Here is a 21961-nt window from a genome sequence, read left to right on the forward strand (position 1 = left end):
TTGGGTGGGTGAGATGAGACTTGGAAGTCCTTTCATCCTTTTAAGATTTTCTTTGTAATCGGGGTACCCTTTGATAGTGTTTGACCTGTACTGAGTTCTCCTAACGTCTCTGGCTAACAACCCTGGTCTTACAGAAGAAATGTGGATGTTGGTTCTCATAGGAGAGGTAGCTTGGAAGGCAGCATAGCATAGTGGTTCAGCAGTGCTACTTGCTCGCGACCTGCCAACGAGTGTTGGTCTAGAACTGTTTGCTATTAGTTCCCAAGGAGGTCCAGAGCCTGCACCAGAATGTAAATCAGCTAGAAAATGAAGCGCACTGTTTAGCTCAGCTGATACGGTTTCATAGCAAGACTTTCTCAACGAAGGAAGCACTGAATAGACTTACAATCTGATATCAGCACCTTATCTTCTCACAGACCAACATAAAAATGTTTGAAGTCTAGCTACTTTGTGTCACTGTGATTTAGAGCACAAATTCTACAACCAAACTACCTGGGTTCAAATCCTAGCTCTGCCACTTATTAGGCTGTGTGATTTGAGGTAGCTTCCTTAACTTCTTTGTGACTTGGTTTCCTCACCTATTAATTGAGAATAAATAATGTTTTAATCTAGAATAATAATATGTTCAACACAGCTTTGCCACGATTCCCTCTGGCTTTTGTCCTTTTGTCTAAAAGGCCAGATGAGGGACTTCCCTGGTGGTGCAGTGGTTAAGACTCTGCGCTCTCGATGCAGGGGGCACAGGTTTGATCCCTGGTCAGGGAACTAGATCCCACAGGCATGACGCAACTAAGAGTTTGCATGCCACAACTAAGGACCCCACCTGCCGCAACTAAGACCCAGTGCAACCAGATAACTAAATAAATATTTAAAAAGAAATAAAACAAAAGTCCAGGTGAAAACTGAGTTCCAAGTAACTCATCTTGCATGTATCACAGTTATATTCTAATTACCTTGTGGACAGAATTGGAAGTCTATTTTACAAGTTTTGCTTGGGGTCTCAGAATTAAACTTCAGACCTTTCTTCACACTATCAAATACATTTAGCTATGATGTTGGAAAGTCCTGGCCTTCAGAACCCATGGGAGATAAGTTCTGAAGACCCCTAAAACCAAGAATTCCGGGAATATTCAATGAAGAAGGGTAGGGGGCGAAGTAGGCATGTTGCTTTTATTTCCTCTCCTTTCCCAGTGGTAAAAAGGAAGATGGGCAGGAAATGTTGAACTAACCTCTAGACTGGATCCAGATAGCCCAGGTTAAGGAATCAGGCTAAGTTTTGAAAAGCTGATTTTTTAAAAAATGTATTTTATTGAAGTATAGTTGATGTTGTGTTCATTTCTACTGTACAGCAAAGTGATTCAATTATATATATATATATATACACACATTCTTTTTTATATTCTTTTCCATTATGGTTTATCACAGGATATTGAATATAGTTCCCTGGGAAAAAAGCTGATTTTGATTTTACTTATTTTTTTAAAATATTTTGAATTGTGGGAAAATACACATAACATAGAATTTACCATACTAACCATTTAAAAATATGTAATTCAGTAGCATCACGCACATTCACATTGTTGTGCTACCATCATTCCTTTTTATTGTCAAATAATATTCCCTGGGCTGGTATGAATAAAGATGTTATGCACATTTATGTGCAAGGACCTGTGTGGACATAAGTTTTCATGTTTTCCTGGGGATATAACTAGGAGCAGAATTTATGGTTCATATGATAACTCTGTGTTTAACCTTTTGAGGAACTATTAAGCTGTTTCCCAAAGCAACTACACCATTCTACATTCCCAGCAGAAATGTAAGAGGATGCCAATTTCTTTACATCCTTGATAACACAACTTATTGTCTAACTTTTTGATTATACAGAGCATGAGGTGGTATCTCATTGTGGTTTTAATTTGCATTTCCCTAGTGACAAATAACGGCAAGGATGTGTGCCTGTGTGAGCGTATTGGCCATTTGTATATCTTCTTTGGGGAAATGTCTATTCAGATCTTTTAGGCAGAAGTTCTTAACCTTTTTGCATAATGTACCCCTTAGGTGGCCTGGTGAAACTGATGATCCCTCCTCAGAATAATCCTAATTACAAAGAAAACCTATTATACTGAAAGAAAATTATCAAAAATATTTTAGAAACCATATTTGTCATATCTTCATTGTAAACCTCGTTACTACCACGTTAAATAAAATTAAGAGGCATATTAATAACACCATAATCTGAAGGTTGTGAAGACAATTAGCAATATTTGGAGATATTTGCAACCACTGTAATAAACTACAAAAATATATTTAATTTAGATGGGTGGCAGAATCACAGCACTAAGACTACTAAACGATATTACTCACTAATATGACTAAGGTCAGTTACCTAAACTCAGGACTGAAGGAAATGCTAAATTTCAGTTCGAAGTTAATGAAAAAAATGGTATAATTTTTTTCCCTTCCCAGATCACAAGCCTTGAGAATTCTATTCATGTTTCTCTTGGCGGGGGTCCATAGGTCCTAGGTTAAGAAACTGCGCTAGAAGGAAGGATACAGGCTCTTCTAGAACCATGACACCTATACAGGGAAGGATGGGGAAAAAAATCCCAACATCTCTCATCTTTTACCTTTCAGTCTCTGGCAGTGTTTTCCATTGACAGGACCAGCGGGAAACCCAAGGACCACGGGGTCTGAAGATGCAGCCGTAGGAGTCAGACCCCTGTGACACAGAGCGGACAGGGGAGTTGGGGAAGGGATGGGGGTGGAGGGAGTGAGGCACGAGGGTGACTGATGGTGGGGAGTGGGGAGAACAGTGGGTATTCTGGAAAAAGGACCAGGATGCGCAGACGTAGAGACGTAACCCTTCTGAGGAATTAAAAGAAATTGGCTTGAGACTAGATGGGACAGGATTGGTGGGAGGTTTTGTTTTCAGCTCCCTCCCTCTGAATTTTACAAATAGGCATTACACACACATACAGCATCCCAAAGGTACAAAAGAGCATAGAATGAAAAGTATGTCTTTCTTCTTCTCTGCCCCCTACACACCATCCATTTCTGCTTCTGAGAGACAGCCAAAGGCACCCATTTCTTGTTAATACTTTCAAGAATATTTTATGAATTTACAAGCCTATCAATGTGTGTTTCACTATAAGTGGCAATATTTTATATTCCATTATTACTTTTATTACTTAACTATATACCTTTTTTTTTATTACTTAACCAAATGTCTTTAAATTTGTTTCCAATGGCCAATCTGAGAGGTATAAAAATGGCATCTCATAATTTTAGTTCTCTTATCGTAAGTGACATTAAGCTTCTTCTGGTATATTTCAGAACATCTTTATTTTGTATTCTGTGAAGAGTCTGTTTACATGTCTGCAAATTTTTTTTCATTGCTTTGCCAGAACTTTTTATATATCCTGCAACTCAGCCCTCTGTGCTCTGACCTGCAAATATTTTTTCTAGTTTGACATTTTTCTTTAGGCTTTCTGTGTTTCTGTTTTGTTTTGATATTTTGTCATTCAGGCTTTTCTTGGGGTAGTCAAGTTTACTAATAATTTTTTAATGGCTTCTGGGTTTTATGTGATATTTTTAGGAAGAGCTTCTTCATTCTATGAAAAAAAAGAGTCTCATTTTTATTTTAGTATTTTTATGAATTCATTTCACATATTTCATATGTTCGTTCATCTGTAATTTACTTTTATGATAAGGTATGAGTTAGACACCTACATTTATTTCTTTTTCCGGATGGCTACTCAGTTTTTCCCAGCATGACTTATTTTATAACCTTTATTTCCTCAGTGATCTAAAGTGCCACCTTTATCAGATACTAACTTCCCAAATGTATTTGGATATATTTCTAGACTTCCCACTTAATTTCATTTATCTGCCTGTCTATTGTTGTCCAGATACCACATCATTTAAATTTCAATTTCTGTAACATGTGTGTAATGAGTATCTGGAAGACCTAGCATCTTCTTTTTGAGAACTTTCTTGTCTATTCTTCCCTGAGGGAAACTTTAAAGGGGACCAGTAACTAGACAGTGGAGTCGTCTTTCTCCACCCATAGGTCCTGAAATGGAACTTTCCCCTTTGGTTCTGCCTACTTCTGGCTGCTTCCAGATATTGCTGGATTGCTAGTAATGAGCACCCTACCCTGCTTTGATCTGCTTTTCTGTGTCTTTATTGAGCCTTCCTGGACGCTGGGAAGAGGAATTGGACAGATTATTCGTGGTAGAGCTATGGCTCTACGTTTTCCTGACTCCAGTTCAGGACATGACTATTAGGACTGCCATGAGGATGACTTCTATGATTACGACAAGTGTCAGCATCGCCCCAACCCCTCTCCCCCCTCCTAGTAAAATACGAGGTGCCAGGCTCTGTGCTAAATAGTTTAAATATACTAACCATTTCATCCCGACACAGTACCCAGGGGAGGGAGAATGCGTGTCTCCACCCACACCTAGCTGTTGGTGGTCACTGCTACACGTGTTCTACCTGCAGATGTATCCCCTTTATTGGTCACTTTCCAGCTTCTGACCAGGAGCCCAGGCACCCAGACTTCCTAGTGCCACAGCAGACAAATTGCCCCACCAGTGTGTTTTTAGTTCCAACGTTGTAAGTTGTACCAAAATAGTTTTTATGCAATTTGCAATGTGTCTGACAAGAAAACAGGCGGTCGCTGCCGGATCCTGAGTTTTAATTGAACCTCTGTTTGAGTGTGGGGTGCAATAAATAGCCCTACCCTTGGGGGCAGAAGGCAACAGTAGAGGCATTTGAGAATGTCTCCTGGGAAGGCCAGAGGGCAAAGAGACCACAGCTTTCTGGATTCCTTGCTTACTTTGGTTATTTTTGGAAATGTCTCTTAAAGGACCACTGCCAGGGAGTGGATGATTTCACAACTGCCTTTTGTCTTGTTTGTTTTTTGAAATTTGTAGTATTTTTATTCTCTTTATTCCAAATGTTTTGTAATGTTATATTACTTTAGTAACTGACAATAAAATACTGCTGTTTTGATAGTGGTCAAATAGCAAAGCAGTTGTGTTGAGTTTGGACTTGATTTGATGTTAATGGACATGGTGATCTCTAGGTCCCATAGGTTTGTTCTCTCCATGCCTGAGAAGTCATTCTGCACATCCAGAGAGGACTTCCCCGTCTCGTTGGGTCCTCTGCTCAGAGATGGCTTGTTGGAGAACGGGGACGCTTGTATTTTCACAGATTGGGTGAGAGAAGTGAGCACGAACAGGGTGGTCTGAGTCTTGGGGTCACTCTGCCAGTGACAGAGCATTGCAAACAGATGGCCATGGCTCCAATGCATCCCTGGGTCAGCAGGGGCTGAGGCTACCAGGGGTTCCCAGCAGGGACGGGTGTGCTGGAGTGTCTGCGAGAAAGAGCTTCGTGGTTGGTATGTCAGGTCTGTCGTGAGAAGAGAGAGGAACCAGCAGAGCCCAGGAGATGAGGCTCTGAGTCACGAGCCATGGAGGATGCGGATGGAGACGGTGGTCCTAGAGGCTGGTGTCGCCAGAGCTGCTAGGCCAGTGCTGGGGGCGCCCAGACATATGCACCATTTCTTACACTTATCCACAATCCCATTAGAAATTCCAACATTCTTTCATCCAGGTATCGTTATTCCTCACTTACAGGTAAAGAAATAAAGATCCAGGGATGTTAACTTGCTCTGAGCTGTGTGGACGGCAGGGGAGGCATGTCTACTGAGCTGTTTCCTGACCTTAAAAACCCTCAAACTCATTCTCTTTTTTCCCTGAATTCTCAACTTCAGAATTGAATACAAGGATATTCTTCTCAATAAGAAATAGGGGAATGGTGGGTTCTAGTCCCACCTGGGATACCAAAAAAAAAAAAAAGAAAGAAAGAAATAGGGGAATGGATTTTTTCTTTCAATAAACCTCAATGTTTTTCCTTTTAAAAATTTTGTTCCTCCAACTCAATGTCTCCTACAAATTCCATCAATTCCTGCTAAAAATGCAGAACTGTCTAAGATACGAGGAGGGACTCTTCCTCCTCTTTAATTTTTCCGCAGTTAATACAATAACTCTGTTTAACACATGTGTATTGATCATTTCCCAGGCGCTGGGCACTGTGTGAGTTGTGCAATGGGATGACCCAAAGTGTGACATATTTTTAAGATGTTTCTACGTAGAGACTTTAAAAGCCGATATATTAACGTATCCATAGAATGATACAAATGAACTTATTTACAAAACAGAAACAGACTCACAGGCATAGAAAACAAACATATGGTTACCAAAAGGGAAAGGACCGCAGGAGGGATGAATTGGGACTTTGGGATTAACAGATACACACTACTGTATATGAAATAGATAAACAGCAAGGACCTACTGTATAGCACAGGGAACTATATTCAATATATTAGATATATAATAATATGTATGTACATAATAACTGAACCACTGAACGTTCTTAGATGTGCAGCTCACCCTTAGAACCTGAACAAATTTACTCGAAGACTTGGTTTAGCTGAAGGTGACAGAAATCAAAATACAGAACTCTAGAACTGTGATAGTCATGGCAGTGACCCCTGAAACAGAGAAAATTCAGTTCCAATGATTGCTTTATATATTTGATTACAAAGCAGAATGGAAGTGTGACAAGCAACTCTTGAAAAAGGATGGTGTTCTAATTATAATAATAATTCGGGTCTAATGTGTTGTCATACAAAAACAAAAGCCAAGAGATAGAACGATAGAAGAAAATAGAATTTCCTATTGTTCCCCAGGGGGATATTATTTTATTCTTAATAAAGATAACTGGTGAAATAGATGTTCCGGGATGTAGTTTTTAAACCTCAAAATAAGAACTAGTTGAGATAAAAACAGGATGCATACTTTCCAAATGACTAAAGAAAAGGGCAGTGAAAACAAATCTCACGTATTAAACATACTCACCTAACACATTGACATTTCTGGTCTTTAATCTTCTCTCCAGGGACTGCTGTGACTTGTCGTCCCCCTGGATCTTACCATCACCTCCAATATCATTAATGCAAGGGTCCCTTTTCCGACCACAACTTTCACCGTTTCCAGCTCAGCTTTTTAATGAAAACCACTAAAATCATGCTTGATCTCACTGTGACCTCCAGCTCCTTTATCTTCCATCTTCCCTCTCCTTCTGTCCTCTCCTTCTTTCACGTTGCCATCTATCCCGCTTAGATGTCAGGGCCATTATCTCAGCGACCCTACTGCCAATCCCCTAAGCTCCCTGCCCCTTTGGGCTTTTGTCATACCCCTTCTGGCTGACCTCCAATCCCAGAGAAATCCACTCTACACTTTCTCTCTTCCTGTATTTGAGCAGCTGGAGAAAAACACAACAGGGCGGGTTGTACCATCGTATATTCATGATCATTAACCTTAAATCCGGACAATCTTTCAGATGTCTCTGGTCAGCTCATAGTCTGACTCTCTGTAGGGGCTAATCCAAACCTTCTCCGGCCTCCTCGACTGCCCAGCTTCCCCACATCCCCAAATCTCTCAGCAGACCCCCTTATTTTGTATCTCACAGAGAACAGACACTATTAAATAAGAATCCCTCAACAGTCCTGCTATCAAACCCTCGAAAATCCTGCTGTATACCAGACCAACCTAACTGCGTTTGTACCTGTCTGGTCTTCCTTCTTGCCTGTTACATCGAGGAGCTGTTTCTTTTCCTGATGAAAACCAACTCAAGTGTGTCTTAGACCCCATCCTCTTCCTCTCTCTTGGGAACATTATACTATAGATTGTCTTTTATTTCTCCTGAATAGCTAGTGTCTTCCTCTCAAGCTCATCCGTTGCCTCCCCTTGTAAACATTTTTTTTTAAAGTTCCCTTCTATTAAAAAGATGCTCTCACCCCTAGATTCTATTAGTTTTCCGATCTTACTGTCTCGATTGGCTAAACTCCCACGCGGTCCTCAACTCACTTCAACCTGGCTTCCGTCCCCATCCCCCCTCGAGGACAACTCTTATAAGACCCGTAATAGCCCGCATGAGATTAGATCCCATGGACAATTTTTTATAACCGTTCTACTTAACTTCTCAGTGACATTAAGACTCTGCACCCAATACTAATGTGTGGGCTTTTCCCCCCCCCCCACCACCAAGCAATTCTTGGACACCGGCTGGTTGTCCTTCATTTTAACTCGATTCTGACCTACTTACCTGGAAATAGCATCAGATTCCACAGTTAAGGGCTCAGTCCCACAGGACTGTCCCCAACCCCCTTCAGACACCAGTTACAAACCCAGGTTGTCATCTGGGCTTCTGACCAACAGGCCGCAGATAGGAAGTTCCAGTGACTCCCTCCTTGGGTGTAACTAATTTGTGCAGCGGCTCAGAAAACTCAAAGAAACATTTTACTTACTAGATTACTGGTTTGTTATAAAAGGATATAACTCAGGAACAGCCAGGTGGAAGAGATGCAGAGGGCCAGGTGTGGGGAAAGGATGCAGAGCTTCTATGCTCTCTCTGGGCATCCTGAGATCTCCCTGAAGTCTATACTTTTGGGGTTTTATGGAGGCTATATTACACAGGCAAGGCATAATTGATTACATCACCGGCCATTGATGGCTGAACTCAATCTTTAGCGGCTCCTCTCTCCCTGGAGGTTGTGGGTGGGAGTGAAGGTTCTGACCCTCTAAAATCACTTGGTTGATTCCCTTGGCAACCAGCCCCAAGCCTTAGGTGCTTTCCAAAAGTCACCTCATTAGCATAATGAAAGACACCTTTATAGCTCTCATCTCTTAGGCAATTCCAAGTGTTTTAAGTGCTCTGTGCCAGAAACTGGGACAGAGACCAAATGTATATTTCTTATTATAAATCACAATGTCACAGATATTTGACGCTCCTGACTATTCTTGTCTATTCTTGTCCTTGGCCTCCTCTGACACGCTGCTCTCTCTTTTCCCGTCATTTCTCTGTGTGTGTATCATCTCTGTCTCCTCTTCAAGGTCTCCTTTTCCTTCTCTGCCTCTTCTGCACATCGGACTTAAGTCCTTTGTGTTCAATTTTGGTTGTGCAACAAAATCGCCCACGAGTTTTTAATAACTACTGATGATTCGGCCTCACCCCAAACTGTCTGAAAATACGTTTCTGAGGGTGAAGCCCAGCCATCTGCTTTCACAGAAAAATCCAAGTGAGTTATTCGGATACATTGCTGGTGGGAGCGCAAAATGGTACGACGTCTACGGTGGGGAAGTTAGGAAAATAGCTAACAGAACTACTACATAGCTGGTTACCCTTCAATCCAGCGATACCACTTCTAGGAATTGAGACGCACACCCAACAATCCAGAATACTATGTACCAAGTTATTCACTGTAGGATTATTAACCCGTGTTTGCAAAAATTTTCTCTTACGCTGTTTTTGGGAAATTTTATAGTTTGGGATATTACAAGTAGATCTGTGATCCATTTTGAGTAAAATTTTACACGTGGCATAAGGAATGGATTGAAGTTGCTTTGCACGTGTCCAGTTGTTCCAGAACCATTTGTTGTAAGGACTATTCTTTTCCCACTGAATTGCCTTTGCACCTTTGTTGAAAATCAATTCTCTGTCTACAGATGGGCTCACTTCTGGACTCCATTCTGTTCCATTGCTCTATCTGTCTCTCTGGTTGTCAAGACCACACTGTCTTGACAAGTCTGGTTTTATAATAAATCTTGATATCAGGTAGTTCTCTGACTTTGTTCTTCTTTTTCAAAGTTGTTTTGGCTACTCTAGGTCCCCAGTATTTCTGTAGAATTTTAGAATCTGTCAATTTCTCTAAAAACATCTGCTGGGATTTTTCTTGGGATTGTGTTAAATCTATAGCTCAGTTTGGGGAAAGTTGACCTCTTCACAGTATACCTCTCCATTTACTTAGGTCTTCTCTAATTTCTCTCGGCAAGCAGTTTTCAGTATAAACTTCTCGCACTTATTTTGTCAGATTTATCCTGATGTATTTCATATTTTTTGATGATGTTTTAAAGGATGCGTTTTTAATTTCACTTTTGATTGCTCATGGCTAATATATAGAAACACAGTGGATTTTTATATATTGAGCTTGTATCCTGCATGTATTAGTTTAGTAGCTTTTTGTCCATTTCATTGAATTTTATCTATAGATGATCATGTTGTCTGTGAATAAAGACAGATTGGCTGCTTACATTGCAACACAAAAAGCTTTTTGTTTGTTGGTTTGTTTTTTGTTTGCTCTGCGTCTTTGTTCCAGCCATGCTGCCGACCCCTACTTCTCCATCCCAGGTAATGCATCACTTCCAGTGGAGTTTGGACCTGGTTTCTCCTTACCATGCATGCAGCTATCACTCTGCAGTATCCAATCCTGCTTCATGACAGTGAACGTGAATCATTGGTAATGGCCACAGCCCAGCTATGGAACACCCCCTTTTCTGTCTCCAAGTAGCCAGTTGGGATCAATCAAAGTGACAAGCCAGTCCATGTGGGTGGCCACTAGATCATTCCTTGGGGCACAGATGTTTGCCAGGGACTGGTATGTGATTTTTGGGGTGGAGATGCAGAGCTGCAGAAAGCTTTTCAAGTGATCAAATTCTAGTCAGCCCTCCTGAAAGACCACAGGCTTCAGTGAATTGCAGAACAAGTTCCTTTTTCCCCAAGAATATTAATGAAACTTGCAGCACCGCCAAGTTGCTTTCGCGCTGTAACTTTTTCTCAGGATCACTTGTTACATGCAGGTAACGTTAGCCAGAGGGCTGCGCAGGTGGACTCCACAGGAGAAGAACATGAATACAGCATCTTGGGCATCCAGGTAAGTGAGAGAAAGGTACCCAGTGTGTGAAACATAAAAGTCCAGCGGAAATAGGTATGTGGCCTCTGTTCTCCCTCTGTACCCTCAAGGCGCCATCTGGATGGGAATCAGCCCTTGGGGTGGCAGCCCTGTTTGATTCTTCTCCTATTGTCTTCATTTAGGTTTTCCCTAGAATGCGGAGCAGGAAGGAAGTCTGACTGTAGAATATTTCAGAGACACTCGAGCCTCAGGGTGAGACCTGTTATTTTCAGCGCATATTAAGAGAAGAGAATCTGATCCCTGGCAGAATAGGGGTTTCATATCTTTTATGATGATTTGTTTCTCCCATCGTAAAAATGATAGGGACTCTTTGCAGAAAATTTAGAAGATTAGGAAACGTATAAATAATAAATAATATGTCCACAATCCCACCACAGAGACAAAAATACAGTTAACATTTTAAGAGTATTTCCTTATAGACACATATAAGAGCATACGTGTGTATAAATGCACACACACACACGCATATATATAAACATAGTTTTCCCTTTTTTTGGGCCAAATTGGAATTGTATTGTGTATATTTTTCTACTGCTTTTTCCATTGAATATGATTCTACGAACAGTTTCCCGTGCCATTAAACATTCCTCAGGATCAATAATTCTAAACGGCTCTAATGTATCATACAAATATACTATAAGTTATTTAACTGTTGCCATATCGCCAAAAGTTTAGGACGCCTCCAGTTTTCTTCCTTCTAAGTAATGAGGCGATGAATATCATCTTCACACACATATTTGGTTTCCTGAATTATTCTCAGTCCCAAGAATCCTGTATATAGTGGGGAATATTTTCATCACCGCTTAAACACAGCTTGGGGGTCTGGTTTTAATTAGGGGCCCACACGCATACAGAGATGAGAGTGACACTTCATGAGTGAAAATATAAACCTTTGCGACGTTGGGGGTAAAGTCTAGTTTGGACGAGGTAGTTCTCGAGGTGAAGACCCAGGCTGCCCTGCAGTTGTGTTTTCTCTCTCCAGTAGGGAAAAGGGGGGTCGCTCTTTCTCCTGTCCCCCGTCTTGCAGTCTCTTGGGTACTCAGAAGGCAGGAGAATGCTTCCCTTGCCACTGGTTTCCTCCCCCCAGCCCCCCTGCAGCATCACCGTCAGGTAAAAAATGTTGCTCATCTTTAGGTTTTTGTCCAAAGACGGAGGCTTAGCTCCTGAAGGAAAATAAGCAGGTTTGTTTTTCCTCTTTGCCCACCACTCTGCGGCCAACCAGTGGTGCTGTGATTTGTTCTGCTGAATGGAAACCCTCTCAGATCAGAAGATGGGGACGCAGTGGTGAAATCCCCTGATCTTGAATGCACACGCAGCGCACAGTGACCATCCCCACACCCCCAGTACAGGGCCTTGTGAAGGAGCAGCCCAGCTGAGACCTCTGCAAACCCCTCCTGTCCGAGACTTGGGGTACTCTTTTCAGATCCGCACGATTTTCTTCTAATATTTCTCTGCTAATTTCCTCATTTCACTTTTTTAATCCTCTTTCTTCTGGATGTGAGGCCTCCTGAATTAATCTTCTTTCTCTCTTTTCCTTCTTTCCTTTTTTTCCTTTCTTCCTTTTTTTCCTCCTTGTTTTTGGAGGATTCCTCAAACACGTGCACAAACCCCCTATTGAATTTTAAATTCCCCCTTTCATATTTTCACTTGGCAAGAGCTCTTGCTAATTCTCACCTGTTCTTGTTTTAATAACGCAAAGCTGGGCTTCCCTGGTGGTGCGGTGGTTGAGAGTCCGCCTGCCGATGCAGGGGACGCGGGTTCGTGCCCCGGTCCGGGAAGATCCCACATGCCGCGGAGCGGCTGGGCCCGTGAGCCATGGCCGCTGAGCCTGTGCGTCCGGAGCCTGTGCTCCGCAACGGGAGAGGTCACAACAGTGAGAGGCCCGCGTACCGCAAAAAAAAAAAAAAAAAAAAAAAAATGCAAATCTGTCTGAACTTCTTTTCTCCTGTTCATCTTCCTCATCCTCCTCTTTCTTCTTTAAAATTTTAGGCACTACAATTGACTCCGGAAGATAAGGTTTGTTGCCCTGTTTTTCCTTCTACCACCATCATCAGACAAACCCTTCTCCAGACCCATTTTCCACGTGTTACTTACCTTTGGCCACAAAATACTACATAACACACCACACATATACACCTACAACCACAAAACCTCAGTGGCATAAAGCAAAAATCGTCTATTTCTCTCTCAACGGCAAGGTTTAGATGATTAGGTCAGGGAGGCTCTGGCCAACCTAGACTAAGCTTTCTCGTGCGTCTGGACGTCGACGGGCGTTGGCTCATCTGGGCTGGATTCAGCTGGGTGACCTGAGCCAATGGGACAGCTAGACTCTCATCCCATATGGGCTACCCTGGGCATCTTCTCACGGAGATGGCAGAGGTCCAAGAGAGAAAGCCCAGCTGAAGCTTCTGCTAACATCTCGCTGGCCAAAGCAAGCCATGTGGTTGATTGATCCCAAGATCAAGAGGCAGGGCAGGTCATCTGGCCCACGGTGGGTTTACGGGACAGCTATAAAGTTACAGGGCAAAGGGCACGGGTACCAGGAGGGATGAAGAACTGAAGCCCTTATTACAATCTGCCCCCTCTCCGTACATACGTATCTAAAACCTACATCCTAATTTTGACCAATATTCTCTTTCTCTCTACAGTGTTTCCTTTCTCTGGAGTTAATCAGTGTATACCTTTATAAGATTTTATTTCTTTGTACTTATTTCCATTTCGAACTTTCCTAATGTTCTAACTTTCCTCCTAAGATATCGGAGGCTGCTGCAAGTGTTCCAGCAATTTCATCTTCCTGAACATACTTCCCGGGAAGCATCTGATCTGCTCCAGTCTAGACTGCTTGCCTTCCATACAGATGTACAGCTGTCATCCTGGGGGTTCCTCTTCTATGAGTTTAATCCCCTGATTCCTGTGTCCGTGTCTTCCTGTTTCCAGGGTTGCTCCCTTGTTTAGTGGCTTGTACCCTCCAATGGCTTTCTGAGAAAGGGTACCTGGGAGATAGGTCTTTTGAGAACGTGAATCTACGAGAGAGCTTTATTCTACCCTCAGACTTGATTGATAGCTTGCAAAGGTCCTAATAATAACTACTGCCATTTCCTTTAAAGTTGTTTTGTGCCAGGCACCAGGCTAAATGCTCTATCTATATCATTTCATTTAATCCTCACCACACTACAACCATGTAAAACAGGCATTGTTGGTATTCTCACTTTTTAATGTGCAAACAAGGTCCAGAGAGGTTAAGTAACATAGCCAACATCACACAGCCGGTGAATCACAGAGTCAGTATCAAACCTAAGTTTGTCTGATGCATAAACATATGCTCTTAATCGCCAAGCCACACTAAAACTGGGATGTGAATCAGAAATGGCTCTGGCCTTTGGGGGGCTTGTGGTATATCACAGGGAATTATAGACAGAAATAATTGTAACTTACAAGGTAGAGATTGATAAGATAACACATAAGTCTTTTGGAATTTCAGAGGAGAAAAGATCAATTCTAGCTTCTGTGGGTCAGGCAAGGCTTAATGGATAAGAGGTTCAATCTGGGCTTTGAAGAATGGATGGGATGCACACATACAGCCAGGGAGGATGGTCCTTCCAGATCAGCACCGTCAAGTACAAATACAGTGTGAGCTACGCAAGAGAGCCACGTAAGGAATGTAAACATTTCTAGTAGCTGAGTTAAAAAGTCAAGGAAGGGCTTCCCTGGTGGCGCAGTGGTTGAGAGTCCGTCCGCCTACCGATGCAGGGGACACGGGTTCGTGCCCCTGTCCGGGAAGATCCCACGTGCCGCGGAGCGGCTGGGACCGTGAGCCATGGCCGCTGAGCCTGCGCGTCCGGAGCCTGTCCTCCGCAGGGGGAGAGGCCACAGCGGGGAGAGGCCGGCGTACCGCAAAAAAAAAAAAAAAAAAAAAAAGTCAAGGAAACTGGGTAAAATTAAATGTAATAATTTGTGTTATTTAGCCCAATATATCGAAAATATTATTATTTCAACATGTAATTCACATAAAAATGATTCCTGGGGTATTTCACATTCTTATGTTTTGTTTTGGTTTTGGTTCTTTTTGCGGTACGCGGGCCTCTCCCTGTTGCGGCCTCTCCCGTTGCGGAGCACAGGCTCTGGACGCGCAGGCTCAGCGGCCATGGCTCACGGGCCCAGCCGCTCCGCGGCATGTGGGATCCTCCCGGACCGGGGCACGAACCCCTGTCCCCTGCATCGGCAGGCGGACTCTCAACCACGGCGCCACCAGGGAAGCCCACGCCTTTGAAATCTTATAGTACATCTCAATTCAATCATAAAAGAGAGATTTTGTTTTCTTTCTTTCCTAAGACGTCTCCAGGACCTGGTGTGTGTTTTCCCTTCCAGCGCACCTCAGGTCAGACTACATTTCGGAGGCACGATAACCTCATGGGACCTGGGGTTACCAGACTGGACAGACAGCTCCAGATGGAGAGCAAAGCAGGGCAGAGACACAGGGGCAGGGAAGCCTGGTGTAAGTGCAGGGAACGGAGGCCGATTATCAGACTGTGGTGAAGTTTATCTGAAGGAGAGCTACGGGCAGCATCGTGGAGATATACGCGAGGCCAGATTATGGAGAGCCTTCGAGGCCAGAATAAAGTGTTTAGATTTTACAAACAGGTGAAGAGAAGCCGCTGCTCTCAAGGTTAACTGGGAAGGGAAGAAAGCTTCGCCTTAGGAAGAGGTTAGCATGAAGGACGGTGGTGGTGGGTAGTGGAAGGGAGGCCGGTCGGAAAGCAGTGGCACCAGTTCCAATCAGAGGTGATGGTGTGGAACAGCGCTGGGACGCTGGGGTTGGGAGAGTGGCTGATGTCACCAGGTAAGAGTTTACAGGCACTGGCAAGGGAGAAAGAGCCGCGGGAGAAGTTGAGAGAGGACTCCAAGATTTGCATCCTGGGTGACTGGGAAATAGAGCAGTGAAACGAGCAGCTCTGTCTTCTATCAACAGGTCACAGGAGATTCCCTCTTCTCCCACTTTGGGGATTCAGAATCAGTTTCTGGGCCTCTAAAGATGTCTTGTGTCTTGGTCCCTTTCCATCAGGAAGGAGGGCGGACCATTGAACTCTTAAGAATGTCTCTGTCTTTTGCAGAGTTCCACCCATCCTTCATCTTGCCTGAGCTACATGACCCCGAGCGTCCCTTGACCGTCTCTGGGTCTTGGAATCCCAGGAAGGGAAGCACCACCCCTCCCCTGCCAGGGGGGTGGTGAGATGGTGCCTGGACCGCACTGTTGGACATGTGGCTGAAGGCCTGTGATCACAAGCTCCGTGCATCTCTAACGGCTCTAATGAGCTGGAAGTCTGGAGGGGGAGCAGCAAAGATTTATAGCTTTTACTTGGGAAATCTTCCTCCTGTCAAGGGAGGGATTAACTGGGCCAAACGGGACTCAGCTCAGTGGCTGCTGATAGCAAGTAACGAGGACCAGGAAAACCTGTGGTGATTAGCACCGCGCGGTGTCGTGGGAGCCTTCCTCACCATTGTTTATTTTAGAGATGTGACCATCCAGGGATCCTGCGTGGTGTGTGTCAGACATACTTAATAGGGAGATAATTTGGGAAAAAGAATGTACAAGATGGTGATGGGGGAGATGGTGGGCAGGTGAGTCTGAATACATGCTGGATCACTGTGTACTTGGTTATCTTGGGGAGAGTGCCTGGCAACCCCAATCTCTGGGACCCCCCCATTCCTTAATCTGCTGGTAGTTTCTCCCTTAATTATACCCAGAGTCCTTCTCTGTGGGTTTCGGTGTTGCCCATCAGAATGATTCCAATTTTGACCCTTTTCTTCTCCAAGGTACTTTTAATTTCCCCCTTTTGTCCTGTTCTCCTAGATCTCTGTTCGGCTTCCTTCTTTCCATTCACTTTTCTTTTTTTAGAAGATACATTTTTAAAAATAAATTTATTTATTTTACTTGTTTCCTTTTGCTGCGTTGGGCCTTCCTTTGTGTACCTGGGCTGTCTGTAGTTGCGGTGAGCGGGGCTTTATCCACTCACTGGTGTGAATCCTTGATAAATGCTTCTCTTTTTGATGAAATGTCACTTGTTTTAGTTATAATACTTCTGGGGGGGTTGCATTTCTTGTGCCTTATGCATCGTAGCTCTCTTTGTCCTGACAATCTGGGAGGTTGATATTACCATGTCTCCCATTTTACAGAAGAAGAAACTGACGTGTAGAGAGCTGAGGTGACTTCCTAAGGGTAGCAAGTGGGGAAGCTGGGATTCCGACACATTTTTGTTGAACTCTAAAGCCCAGGTCATTGACCAAAGTTGGTGGGTGGGAAGTTACCTACAAGACTTGCAGCTTTGGGTAGTGATGTTAACACACTCCCCTGACCTCTACCACACCTTCTAAATTGTAAGAGAAATGACCAAAGAGGGGGACCTTCCAAATCCATGCTGGAAACTGGGGGACACAGATGTCCCTGTGTTGAAAACATTGAGAAACTTCTCCAACATAGGATTTTAAAAAAATATATATTGGAGTAGAGTTGATGTACAGTGTTGTGTTAGTTTCAGGTGTACAGCAAAGTGATTCAGTTATACGTATACGTATATTCATTCCTTTTCAGATTCTTTTCCCATATAGGTTATTACAGAATACTGAGTAGAGTTCCCTGTGTGATACAGTAGGTCCTTTCCAACATAGGATTTGACAGGACTGGGGAACCCCTCGGGCAGTGGAGGAAAGCTTGACCACACCCCCACACTGGGGGTTTAGCCAACACTGCCAACAGAAAGCCATCAGGGCGGGCGTGAATGGGTGGGTGAGGCTCTCCCTTCTCTTTCTTCTCAAGCATTGCTCTTTCAAATGTCAAGGACCCAGAAGCCAGCTATAGAAGGTAGCACACCTTTCATTCTATTCTGTTTGTACTTTGTTCATCAGAGTTCCTTGCAGTATCACATATGGACAGAGTCTTTTTTCCCATGGCTGGCCCTGGGAGGCCACAGTGTTTTCCCTGTGTCTTTATGTTCTGTGGAACATTTCCATGAGTGTCTAGAGGGCACAGATGGAAGTTCCAGATCATTTTTCTGTCTGGCCCAGACCTAGAATTCATTCCTTAGGACAGAGAATATTTCTGTCAGATTCTTCAGAAGAATACAGATTCTTCTTCTCTCCCCCCTCCTTTCTCTCCTCCTCTCCCTCAAGTTAATCTTCTGTTTATCAAAGCTATCCCCATTTTCATATATTAAAAAATTCTACACTTAGCCAAACTGGGGTACATCAGCCTTTATTGAGTGGGTGTCCCCTCCAAAGCCAACAGAATGACGTTTAAATCAGTTACCCTTCCTCTGCTTTCTGCCTTCCAAAAACTTATGGAATTTTTTCTTTTCATGCTAAAGTGTCCTCTCGTGCTTGTTTTGTCCTTGTAGGTTTGTGTCTTTTTTTTTTTTTTAATCCTTCCGTTCCATGAAATGAAGTTTCCAGAGACAGAGAAGATAAACATGTGAGTTCAGCCTGCCGTGTTTATCAGGCAGCCACGGCAGGCCTAGGAAGAGAACCTAGGGATGGTGAGAGTCAGAGACACGTAGGGAAGACTACATGGAGGGTGTTAGAGACATTAGCGAGGGAAGAGCCTGCAGTGGGGAGGCCAGGTACCTGGGGGGTTTCCAGGAACCTGGACCAGGGATGGTAAGTGAAAGTCGAGTGGTGATTGATGGTGTAGTTGTAAATCGGGAAAAAACCAATTACGCAGCAGATTTGAAAAGGCAACCAGTGTCCCACCAGGTGGGTGAGTTCTAGATTTGGATCTCTTTTCTCTCCCTACATATTCTTTAATACACACTCTATTGGCGTATTTTGCCCATCATCTCTTCCTTTCTATACTTTTTTTCCCCCTAGAGGCACAGGGCTAGCGTTTTGTTTATTCAGCCATGTCCTAGACCCGTGTTTCTTCAACTTTAATGTGTACGGGGATCATATTCTCAGAATGCAGATTCTGTTTTATAGGTCGGAGGTAGGGCCCAAGAGTCTGCACTTCCAACGAACTCCCAGGCGGTACCGACCCTGCTGGTTCATGAGGTTCTAGAAAGGACATTTGAAGACTTGGAAAAGCCAAGCAGGGAGGGTATTTCACCCCAGAGGCTCATGCCAGCCCTAACTCTCCCCCTGCTTTGCTCTCAACCCTCTGCCCTCCCGCAGGCTTGGGTTGACATAGGCCTGGCTTCTCTGCGATGCGTCATTTCCTGGAATCATCCGTGTTAAGGTCTGGTCCACGGGAGAGGGGCTCCACGAGGCTCCACTGCAGTGACCTGTTACCCTGGCACATCTCACCTGCCCCATTGCTTTCTCATTTTTCTAGTTGGTCCCCGTGGCCAGTAGGGACTCAGCTGGGCAAATGGAAAGAAGGAAATAATTGACTTGCTCTGGGAAAGTAGCTTAAATCCCAAATCCAAAGTTTACGTGCCGGATCACCAGGTTCCTTCTGACATGGCACACCAGCAGCATCTAATCACAGAACAGAGCAAACAAAAGAAGGAATTTGTTTGCTTTACATAAAGAGTCAGAGAATGAAGCCAAAGTGACCTAATGTGAGTTTTCAGAATCAGCGTTTGCTGTTTTCATTTGCCTGATGTAATCCCACTCCTGTTTATTCAGTGGGAATCGCATTTGTCTGATGTGGTTTCATAAGAAGCAACAGAAGTGGTTGAAGGAACAAAAGGAAAACCTATCTGGTTCTTGATATCTAACTTTGATTTGTTGGCAATGAGTGTAATTAGGTTTTCTTTTTCAATGCATCTATTTTCCCCAGGGGCTGAAATGAATTCAAGAATGTGGACGTTATCTCGCCTGGATCACTTCAGAGAGGATTCTTTCTGGATGTCGTAGCGGTTAGGGTGTCTCCAGCTTCTGCTTCCCGGGGGGATGTCCGTGACATCCTGCATCTCTGCCTCGGTATTATCTCTGGGCTCACCGCGTGCAGTGTCAAGGATGATGCCTTATTCGTACAAGTGGATCGCAATAATGAGATCTCAGCTTGGTTTTAGATCACCGCCCACCCTCCTGCCAAAACTCAAACAGATACAACTCAAAAGGGATATTTAATCGCATCAACAAAAACAGCGTGTGTACTTTTTGAAGAGTTCACCTCTGGGAAATCCAAAAGCATCCCTAACGTTGGCTACGGATCACGTGACTCCTCCTCTAATTACTTATTCCACGGAGGGTCGGGGAAAGAGACCAGAGCCAGGGAACGGATGTGTAATCATTGTCTTGCAGGTTTGCTCACTGCTATTGGGTACAATATTAACATCTCTTTATGTTTCTTGAGCACTTGCCCGACTGCGTTTTCTCAGCAGGGCGGATGGGAAGGCTGATGGGATCTCGAAGTGCCCGGCTGGACCTGGAGGTTGGAAGCAACGATAAATGAGGACATTTGCTTGGCTCGCCGGCTAATGAGTGAAAGATCGCCAAGAGTAATAAGGTTTCAGCGGCATTTCCTTAATGACTGGCACAGTTCATTAAGAGAAGAAACCAAACGCGACATACCCTTGGGAGAGGCTGGGGGGATGGGACGGTCCGATCCTGGAGATGGGGGCGGTGCCTCAAAGGAATGTGGCTTTCACACAATTAGGTGTTTTGAAGGAAGACAGAGCCTGGACACAGTTGAATAATCTTGGCTAATTGAGATTTGCATGGGTCAAAGACCAGGGGACCCGCTGCCGTTGAAGCGGGATGATACCCGTTCTGGATCCCTGGACGAATAGCGGCCCGTGTGTGTCTCCGCACGGTGAAAAGGGGTACCTCCGGAACAAAGACCAGCTTTCCTGGGAGATGGCCTTCCACCCTTATCCCAGCTGCCGGCGTTCAGTGGTGGGTCTGACGGGCTCTAATTTACCCAGGTGGAGTCACATTTAATAAGTCTCCATTGCCCTCCTTCCCCAGGAGTTAGAACTAATGAGGCATCTCCATCCCCTCCTGTTGTGTGTCTACCAGGGACACAGCCTCCGGACGACGTGCTTCTGAGATGAAGAAAGGCTCCCCGTCCCGTGATTGGGATGTGAGACAGGCTGACCACTGCATCGAGCGTGGAGGGTGTGAATTTCTGTCTACAGTCGACATTCCACTTCTTTTTTTCTTCAATCCACCTACATCTGGCTGCAAGCCCCTCCCATCGCACTCTAGTGGTGGGAAATTGGTTCGCGGTCATTAGAGATGCTCTGTCTCCCAGGCAGGGCTAAGGTACCAGCAGGGGCACTGCCAGGACATGTGGCACCTTTGTGTATGTTGGGAAAGGGCGCCCCTTCTTGGAGGAGGTACACCTATACCGTGGGGCATAGCTTGGCGAGCTGAGCGCAGGCTGGATTTAGCTACTTCTTGCCGCTGTGGCCCGGCATCCTCGTGCAGGACGTGGATCACACAGGTGTGCACGGGAGCCCGGGATGCCGGGTCTGAAGTGACATCGACGTCTAGACTGGCTTCTAGTCTCGGAGCCCACCAGTCCCCCTGAGATGCCCGTTGTCCCTGCCTCAAGTTCCCGGCAGGTGCGATGGCCAGAGTCCCTCTGTGCCTCCAGGTGTCCCTCTGAGCTCTGGCGTCTTTGGGGGAAGGCCACAGAGACCCAGATCCAGGTCCAGACAGAAGCCACACACCTCTTCCTCTCTAGGGAGGACCCTACACCTCTTTCTCCCATCTTGCTGTCCTCAAAGGCACTCCCCGTCTCCCTCCCTCTTTTCGGACCCTTAGCTTAATGTCATCAACTAATTTAGGCTTTATCAAAGTCAGGAAGAACCAAGGCTCTAGATTTTCCACTTTCTAAAACCCCCCAAGGCAAAAGACAACATTGGCCACCAATTAGAAATGGAAGGGAAGAAAACTATAGAGAAAGCAAACACAAATGAACGTTGCCGTGTTATCCTGCTACATCGACCCCAAACGCTTGTTTTCCCTGAAGGAATGATGGAGGGACACCATGTCCTCGAGACACATGGCCTTCTTCTGAGATGCTCTGGCGTCGCGCAGACTTTGAAGAACATTTGTCGATGATTCACACCTACTCTAGCAGGCTGGGAAAACATTAGTCCTTGGTGAAATTTCACCTGTCTTCAACAAACTTACTGATACTGTGTTTTCCTAATTTCTTAAGACGGATCGGGACCATTGTGTGATTGTCTGAAGCACCAT

Source organism: Aethalodelphis obliquidens, unplaced genomic scaffold (genome assembly GCF_003676395.1).
Source record: "Aethalodelphis obliquidens isolate GAN/ISIS:26980383/991018 unplaced genomic scaffold, ASM367639v1 scaffold38, whole genome shotgun sequence".
Taxonomy (NCBI): domain Eukaryota; kingdom Metazoa; phylum Chordata; class Mammalia; order Artiodactyla; family Delphinidae; genus Aethalodelphis; species Aethalodelphis obliquidens.